Genomic DNA, 9,370 nt, shown 5'->3' on the forward strand with positions numbered 1-9,370 from the left:
AATGAAACCCGTCCAAAACATCCCATAACTCACCTGGTTCAGTGGCTCAGGATGCAGAGTGTTGAGTTGAGATCATGGAGTCCTGAGTTCGAGCCCCACTATTGCTTACATTAAAGCTCATGTATTGCATTATATCCAACAAATTGGCCCAACTGTGAAAGCCAGTGTGGCACTGATGGTTAACCACATGTTACTCACAATAAGGACTGTGGTGGTGTCATGGGTTCAAATCCCTGCTCAATGGGTTAAATTTATCTGGTTTATTGTAAAATGACAGGGTTAATAGTGAAATATAAGTTCCTGCACATGTTCAGGCAAGAGATCTGTGGCTCAGTGGTAAGAGTGCTGCCTCACGGTTTCAGAGGTTGCTGGTTCGAGTCCAGCCAGATCTCCGTGATATGAGTGAATGGTCTGGTGTGACTGAGAAGGCGTGGGGGATCATGGTGTCCCCCCGAGCTCCAGCACAATGTCCAGCAGGGGTTATATTTCTGCCTGAAAAAAATTTAATTTGCTATAAATTTGTTCAACCCCCATCCCTTCCCCACCTACTTAGATTACCATCATTTGCTTTTCAAAGGGGTGCTCCTTCAAAAAGAAAATGATAGTAACCTATACATTTACAAGCAAACAACACACAGTGAACTGTTATAAGCATTACCTGTGCATCAGCAGATGTCCATCATTACAGTCAATGTCTGTCCACATGCTTCTGTTGGCTGAATGTAACGGTCCAAACATCCCTTATTCTGTAGGGGAAAGACATAAATAAACAGACATCACTCCATACTGTGTAGCTAAAACTCAACATATTACAGTCAGTCTAAACTACATTATACCTAACATAAGTAATGATGTATCAATAATAATATTTTGGTTCAAATGAAATTAAAATGAGGCTGTGCTGCACAGTAAATAACTATTTCTAAAAGGCAGTTTTTTTCTGCACATGAACTCAATACATGATGGTTTTGATTAGAAGCAAAGCATTGCTGCTCTACTAAAGCATGAAGCAGCTTCACACACCAACTGACTCTATTAGCATCAGTCCAGTAGATTATTACATACAGTAAGACTACAACAACAGAGACAAAACTATGATTAGTAATAATTACGCTTCATAATATGAATATTAGATGATGATCAATTCAAAGATTATAAATTAACTCAACAGTAAATGATTCATTTGTTCTTCTGAAGGTCTGACAGGGAGCTCAGCAAGAGAGCAGCATGTAAACAAAGACTAAATTACCTGACAGAGGAGCTCTGTATCTGAATTACACACCAACAAACACTTAAACAATGACTGAAATACATTACTTAAGCAGGCTACTGCTAGACGCGTGGTAGTAATTTTACACGAGAAATACACTGGAAGAGAAGGAGACTTACAGGTGAGTCGCGTGACATCTTCCACTACTGCACTTTATCGCAGCGTTTGTCTGTTTTGTTTGTTTATGGGCTGAAGTGTGTGCTGCCAAGTGATATTATGAGTCTGTAACTGACCTGTCATCTGCAGAATTTGTTAAATCAGTCTGCACGTGTTGTTGTGACTGTTATCAAGCGTCATGTTGTCAAGCAGCATCTGAATGTGTCAAACTGAACCTAAAGCCTGATTCCGCCGCCTGGTGGAGCGGATGGAAAATTGCACTTCAGTTTTTACCTTAAAGCAGGTGATCTTGTGGGCAAATGTACCAACCTGAAGAGAGCAAACGCCAAACCGAAAGATGTTCTATCTATCTATCTATCTATCTATCTATCTATCTATCTTATATTTATTTATTTATTTAAAAGTTTGGTTCAAGTTAAGTTTATTTATACTCAAATATATCTGGATATATTTTATGCTAAATCCACTGGAATATTTTTCTCACTTTGTGGCGCTTTTTTTTTCTTTTTTTTTTTAATACTTTAAGGAATATTTTGGAGTCACTCCTGCGCTTCATCGTTTTGACCACCAGATGGCAGTAACTGTGCAGAAGAGTTTTGAACCCAAATTCAATAAAACGTTGTAATTGAAAGGGGTTGTGAGATGGTAAATCGCACTTGCAATAGGGTTAAAAAATAATATTGTACCAAGAAGGAAAAATAAATGTATTCAAAGAAAATATTGTTTAGCTAGCGATTTTGTTCAGTCAGTGCTTGAGTGACCTGCCAGTGCTCAATATCTGTGGTCAGTCGGGCTTGGACTTGTAGAGGAAAGTTTATAAAAACACAGGCTCTCATTCATAAGCAACATAAACAGCCTCGTGGCCTCTAAACCCCCTTAAACAAGTGCTCACTCTGTCTCTTTTTCTGTATCTGACCTTTATGTCTCTTGTATATGAGATGTATCTTTGCTAGTCATTGCCTCAATACTCTAAGAATCAAAGTAGGATACAGTATTAATGTTAAGCTTTAAATAACAGCATCAAACCCCAAAGGAAAGAATAAAAAGGATTGATTAAGGGACTGGGTCATAATGTTCCTTTCCTAGTAATCTTAAATGATTGCATTCTGGCTTCTACCACATCTAGAAAATGTTTCACATAGCTCTGACCTCAGAGAGCAGTTTGTTTTGTGTGCCTCAGCTATGGTGGTCACTCTTTAAATCTGTCAGGATGGGGTATGTTGTTTATACCTCAATGTCAACTGTGGTAAGCAACCGGTGAGCAAGCACAGTCTTCATTTTAGTCTGGATGTTAAATTGTTTGGAACTAAAAAACAATGCTCTCTGTCTTGTTTTCACAAGAATTCGGTTGTTGACCTTGAGACCCCAGCAGCCTCTCCTCTTCTCTACATTTATGAGATTTGCGAAGCTTGGCTGAAGTGAGCACTAAAGTTAACAAATCATCAAAGCAATACTGGAGTAATGTGTTGAACTTCACGGATGAATCTCACACAGAAATGTCTGGGTCATATTTCACCCCAAAATAATAATAAAAAAGCAATAAATAATATTTTGCATACATAAAATGAGCCCTTTCACTTAATATAATCCTTGAGTGAAAAATGAGGACATTTTCTTCAAAAATATATCAACTGAAATGCAAAAATACAATTATTATTATTATTAAAATGAATACACAACGAAAATGATCCTGTATCGACACAATGTCACTTAATTTAGTATTTTAAAAGAAATATTAAAATAATTTAAAAAATCATAAATGTTGTTTAACTCATTACTTTATAAATACAGATGTCACATGTCATTTTGATATAAACTTTAATAATCGTATATCCAATTAATCAAGCTTCACTATAAATGTACAATCAGTGATCAATCTCTCACATCATCCCATTTTACTTTGGTATATTTTGTATTAAAAATGGGATGTTTGATTTTGTTTCCAAGCTGATCAGGATAATTTATAGGATAAACTACTTTATGTTGCCCTGTTGGTCAAGACCCTGAAAAACAGCCTATAAATGTGTTGTAATATATTCTAAATCTAATCGGTCCTCTCACCTACGATTTGCCATCTCGGGTTTGTACCGTTTCAGTGAATAACGCGAATAAACTTATTGACCACAAGAGGGAGCTGATGATCAGCAGTTTGTCATCTGCCTTATTACACATAAAAAAGGGCTTTTGCTTTTTCCTTCAGTATGAAAATGTTAAAGCGTGTGTTTTGTAATATGGGCAATGTCTCAATCTCGAAAGCAACTTTGAGTCCGTTGACAGTAAACTATGGTTTGTAAAGTAAAAACTGAAGTGCAGCTTTCCATCCGCTCCACCAGGCGGTGGAATCAGGCTTTAGGTTCAGTTTGACGCATTCAGAAGATGCTGCTTGACAACATGACGCTTGATAACAGTCACACCAACACGTGCAGACTGATTTAAGTATAAATTCTGCAAATGACAGCTGAGCTACAGACTCATAATGTCACTTAACATCGCACATTTCAGCCCATAAACAAACAAAACAGACAAACGCTGTGATAAAGTGCAGTAGTGGAAGATGTCACGCGACTCACCTGTAAGTCTCCTTCTCTTCCAGTGTATTTCTCTTGTAAAATTACTACCACGCGTCTAGCAGTAGCCTGCTTAAGTAATGTATTTCAGTCCTTGTTCAAGTGTTTGTTGGTGTGTAATTCAGATACAGAGCTCCTCTGTCAGGTAATTTAGTCTTTGTTTACATGCTGCTCTCTTGCTGAGCTCCCTGTCAGACCTTCAGAAGAACAAATGAATCAGTTATTGTTGCATTTATAATCTTTGAATTGATCATCATCTAATATTCATATTATGAAGCGTAATTATTACTAATCATAGTTTTGTCTCTGTTGTTGTAGTCTTACTGTATGTAATAATCTACTGGACTGATGCTAATAGAGTCAGTTGGTGTGTGAAGCTGCTTCATGCTTTAGTAGAGCAGCAATGCTTTGCTTCTAATCAAAACCATCATGTATTGAGTTCATGTGCAGAAAAAAACTGCCTTTTAGAAATAGTTATTTACTGTGCAGCACAGCCTCATTTTAATTTCATTTGAACCAAAATATTATTATTGATACATCATTACTTATGTTAGGTATAATGTAGTTTAGACTGACTGTAATATGTTGAGTTTTAGCTACACAGTATGGAGTGATGTCTGTTTATTTATGTCTTTCCCCTACAGAATAAGGGATGTTTGGACCGTTACATTCAGCCAACAGAAGCATGTGGACAGACATTGACTGTGATGATGGACATCTGCTGATGCACAGGTAATACTTATAACAGTTCACTGTGTGTTGTTTGCTTGTAAATGTATAGGTTACTATCATTTTCTTTTTGAAGGAGCACCCCTTTGAAAAGCAAATGATGGTAACCTAAGTAGGTGGGGAAGGGATGGGAAAAATTTATAGCAAATTACATTTTTTTTTTTCAGGCAGAAGCATAACCCCTGCTGGACATTGTGCTGGAACTCAGGGGGGATGCCATGATCCCCCACACCTTCTCACTCACACCAGACCATTCACTCATATTGCAGAGACCTGGCTGGACTTGAACCAGCAACCTCTGAAACCATGAGGCAGTGCTCTTACCTCTGAGCCACAGATCTCTTGTCTGAACATGTGCAGGAACTTATATTTCACTATTAACCCTGTCACGTTACAATAAACCATATAAATTTTGAACCCATTGAGCTGGGGTTTGAACCCATGACACCACTGCAGTCCTGACTGTAAGAAACATTTGTTTAGCCATTAGTGCCACACTGGCTTTCACATTGAGGACTGGCATTTGGGCCAATTTGTTGGATATAATGCAATACATGAGCTTTAATGTAACCAATAGTGGGGCTCGAACTCATGACTCCATGATCCCAACGCAACACTCTGCATCCTGAGCCACTGAACCAGGTGAATTACTGGTTGTTTTGGACGGGTTTTATTGAGAGCTTTGGTTCATGTGATTTAAAAAAAAAACGATTTTTTTTTTTGAGCGTTTTATGTGGAGTTTTGCTAGACACAGTAACAGCTTTATCTTCTGCACCACTGCATAGTGGTATAGTGGTGTTTTAGATGGAAATACGATAAAATAGCAAATTACACATTTTATAAGCCACAAAGTTTGCAACAATTTGTTGTTGGTTTTTCTGTTTAGTGGTAGATATAATGACAAATTAAGTAATAGTAGGATTTGAACTCAAGATTGAAACACTTTACAGTCACTGAATTTGTGGTGTTAAGGTGTGTTTTTTGTGTTTTGCTGGATATCAGGTTAAAAAAAACATGCAATAATGTCAATGGATTTGAACCCTGAACATGTGAAAAAACATTGACATGACACTGACATTGACATGATGTTACTTATGGATGTCCATCAGTGAATGTCTGTCCACATGCTTCTGTTGGCTGAGTGTAACGGTCCAAACATCCCTTATTCTGTAGGGGAAAGACATAAACAGACATCACTCCATACTGTGTAGCTTAACATATTACAGTTAGTCTAAAGTACAGTATACCTAAGTAATGATATATCAATAATAATATTTTGCTTCAACTGAAATTAAGATAAGACTTTCCTTCACAGTAAATAAAACACAGGTTTCCTGCACATGGACTGAATGCTGTCTTGGATGGTTTTCATTAGAAGCAAAGCACTGCTGCTCTACTAAACTACAGCGCCAACTGACGCACCAACTGACTCTATTAACGTCAATCCAGTAGCCTATGCCTACAGTAAGACTACAACAGAGACAAAACAATGATTACTTATAATTCTGCTTCATAATATGAATATCAGATGTCGATTTATTCAAAGATTATAAATGGAAAACTGCACTTCAGTTTTTACCTTACAAATCATATTTTATTGCCAACGGACTCAAAGTTGCTTCAGAGATTGGGTCATTGCCCATATTACAAAACACATGCTTTAACAGTTTCATACTGAAGAAAAAGCAAAAGCCCCTTTTTTATTTGGTTAAATGTGTATAAGGCAGGTGACAAACAGCTGATCATCTGCTCTCTCTTGTGGTCAATAAGTTTATCAGCGTTATTAACTGAAATTACAAACCCGAGGTGGCAGGTGAGAGGACAAAGATTTAGATAAATTTTACAAATTTATATTTTGTCATATCTAGTAGTTTGTTAAATGATCCAGATCAGTGTTCAAATTATGTGGTAAGTCTGATAAAATGTTATGTTGTTGAACTCAATGACAAACTCGTAAACAAATCAAGGATTTTCATATTGTCTATGGCTGAAGCAGATATTTATTTGATTTCACTTATCATGTTTTTTAACAATTAGCCAATGAGATTCTACAACAGATTCTGTAAAAAAAAAAAAACATGCCCATCACAGATGTTTTAAAGAAATAAACATTTTATTACAGAAATACAACATAGAACGAATAATAAACAATAAAATAGATTTGGGATGTGCTATATTGAACGTATTGCAGTATATTTCGTCTGTCCCTTGCATTTCATTGCTGGTTGTGATATTAGGCCTTTATGTAAAAAAAAAAAATTACAATTTACAATTAGTCTTCTAATGAAAACATCCTTATAGGAAGGATGTAAGATGTAAAAACAAACAAAAATTAAATTAAATTAAATTAAATAATTACATGCAGCGTGAATTGTGATATAAACATGTGTCTGGCAGATCTCAACAAAACAAACAAAGAAACAACAACAAAATAGCCCGTTGGCACGACCTTAAGAGAGCGCTCGCACATCTGACCACGTGATACGATTCCTGGAAAGTTCCTGGAAATTAGTCTTTTGTATACCAGTCTTTTAAAATGAGGATTAAGTAGTTAACGACGAGCGCGCGCACACACACACACACACACACAGAGAGAAAAAAGATTCGTTGGAATATCACTAAACTACTGGATAGAGTAATTATATATGTGTCCTGCTCGCTTGGCGCGCGTTGTAACGCGTTTGGACGAGCGGTGCGCTCGCAAACAGTGCGAGACATACAGTGTCGCCTTTTGTGGAGGAAACACTGATCGGCTCACTGTCAAACGACCAGCACTCCCTGATGCTCAGCAGATCGGGACGCGTTTTTCCGTGTATTTGCATTGATTCTTTCGGGAGCGACACTAGTTTGTGTTGTTGTGTTTGGAGAATCAAGCAGGATTTATAGTAAAGCTTGACTGGATCTACCTCAAATTGCCCTGTGATGGACTGGGTGTTTTCCTGCTTTGGGTACAAGACTCTGGGACAGACTCCAGCATCCCCTCATAGGATCCTACAGGAGAAGCGGTTTGAAGAATGAATGGGTGGATAACAGGCATACAGTCTATGATAACAGGCATGAGACCAGATCAATGTGTTAATGTACTCCCCCTTGTGGACAATAAGTGTATCTGCATTAAGACATGAAAACAGCAGGAGGAAAGAGATTGTGTAATCCTGCTCCTGGTGAGCCACTGTCCTGATTTTAGCTCCAATCCTGATGAAAAACAGCTGAAGCAGCTAATCAAGGTCTTCAGGATTAAAAGAAACTTCCAGGCTGATGTGTTGGACTCATTTGTTTTGCACAAGTGGCAGTTCATATATTTACGTCATATCTAACAAAACACAAAGAAAAACACCCCTTCACACCACAAATCCAGTGTTGAGTTCAAATACTGCTATTACTTAATTTGCATAGCAGAAAAACCAACAACAAATTGTTGCAAATATTGTGACTCATAAAACAGTGGTTTGCCTTGGGTTCAAATCACACAATTGAAGATGTTTTAACTATTTTATCGTATTTCCATCTCAAACACTACAACAGCTATCACCACACAGTGGTGCAGGAGATAAAGAGTTGTTTGTGAATCATGGAGTCCTGCGTTCAAATCCCACTATTGCTTACATTCAGCTGTTGTTACTGTGTCCAGCAAAACACCACCTAAAATGCTCTTAAATTTTTTTTTTTAAAACACATGAACCAAAGCTCTCAATAAAACCTGTCCAAAACAACCAGTAACTCACCTGGCACAGTGGCTCAGGATGCAGAGTGTTGTGTTGGGATCATGGAGTCCTGAGTTTGAGCCCCACTATTGCTTATGTTAAAGCTCATGTATTGCATTATATCCAACAAATTGGCCCAAATGTGAAAGCCAGTGTGGCACAAATGGCTAAACACACATTACTCACAATAAGGACTGTGGTGGTGTCACGGGTTCAAATCCCAGCTCAATGGGTTAAATTTTTTTGGTTTATTGTAAAATGACAGAGAGAATAGTGAAATGGAAGTTCCAGCACATGTTCAGACAAGAGATCTGTGGCACGAAGAAAACAAAAATAATGACTTTATTCAACAGTTCGTCTCCTCTGTGTCTCTCCGCATCACCGTAGCGCTATTTTGGAGAATATCCACTGAACGCAAACAGCTTACGCTCTTCTGTGTCAGCCGCGCCACACGGATGCGCTGTTTTCTGCGCATCCGTAAATACACATATCAAAGCGTAAATACACATAGAAAACGTATCCTTGTGTCGCGGCTGACACAGAATAGCATATGCTGCTTGCGTTCAGTGGTTATTCTCCAAAATGGCACTACAGTGATGAGGAGAGACAGAGAAGACGAATAGTTGAATAAAGTCGTTATTTTTGTTTTCTTCGAGTACAAAAAGTATTCTCGTCGCTTCATAACATTACGGTTGAACCACTGATGGCAGATGGACTATTCTGACAATGTCTTTCATACTTTTCTGGACCTTGACAATGTAATTTACTTGGCAGTCAATCGGACAGTCACAAGCCTCCTGGTTTTCATCCAAAATATCTTAAATTGTGTTCCGAAGACGAATGAAGCTTTTACGGGTTTGGAATGACATGGGGGTAAGTGATTAATGACAAAATTTTCATTTTGGGGTGGAGTATCCCTTTAAAACGAGACTTTCCTTCACAATAAACTACAGTTTTGCTAAAAGGCAGGATTAGAAGCAAAG

At 37.7% G+C, this 9,370-nt stretch overlaps 2 long non-coding RNA genes across 2 annotated transcripts; one reads left to right on the forward strand and one right to left on the reverse strand.

Annotated features, from left to right (window-relative positions):
- Positions 1 to 252: 252 nt before the first annotated feature.
- On the reverse strand, positions 253 to 1,647 carry LOC107655576 (uncharacterized). The gene is made up of 3 exons (XR_001630457.1): positions 1,390 to 1,647; positions 659 to 746; positions 253 to 492 (listed from the first exon to the last, which is right to left on the reverse strand). It is a non-coding gene; the product is annotated as an uncharacterized LOC107655576 (long non-coding RNA).
- A 2,163-nt stretch (positions 1,648 to 3,810) lies between these two features.
- LOC107655575 (uncharacterized) lies at positions 3,811 to 5,294 on the forward strand. Its single transcript, XR_001630456.1, has 3 exons — positions 3,811 to 3,959; positions 4,599 to 4,686; positions 4,851 to 5,294. It is a non-coding gene; the product is annotated as an uncharacterized LOC107655575 (long non-coding RNA).
- The last annotated feature ends 4,076 nt before the right edge of the window (positions 5,295 to 9,370 follow it).

The sequence above is a fragment of the Sinocyclocheilus anshuiensis genome, unplaced genomic scaffold (assembly GCF_001515605.1).
Source record: "Sinocyclocheilus anshuiensis isolate Anshui unplaced genomic scaffold, SAMN03320099.WGS_v1.1 scaffold916, whole genome shotgun sequence".
Lineage (NCBI taxonomy): Eukaryota > Metazoa > Chordata > Actinopteri > Cypriniformes > Cyprinidae > Sinocyclocheilus > Sinocyclocheilus anshuiensis.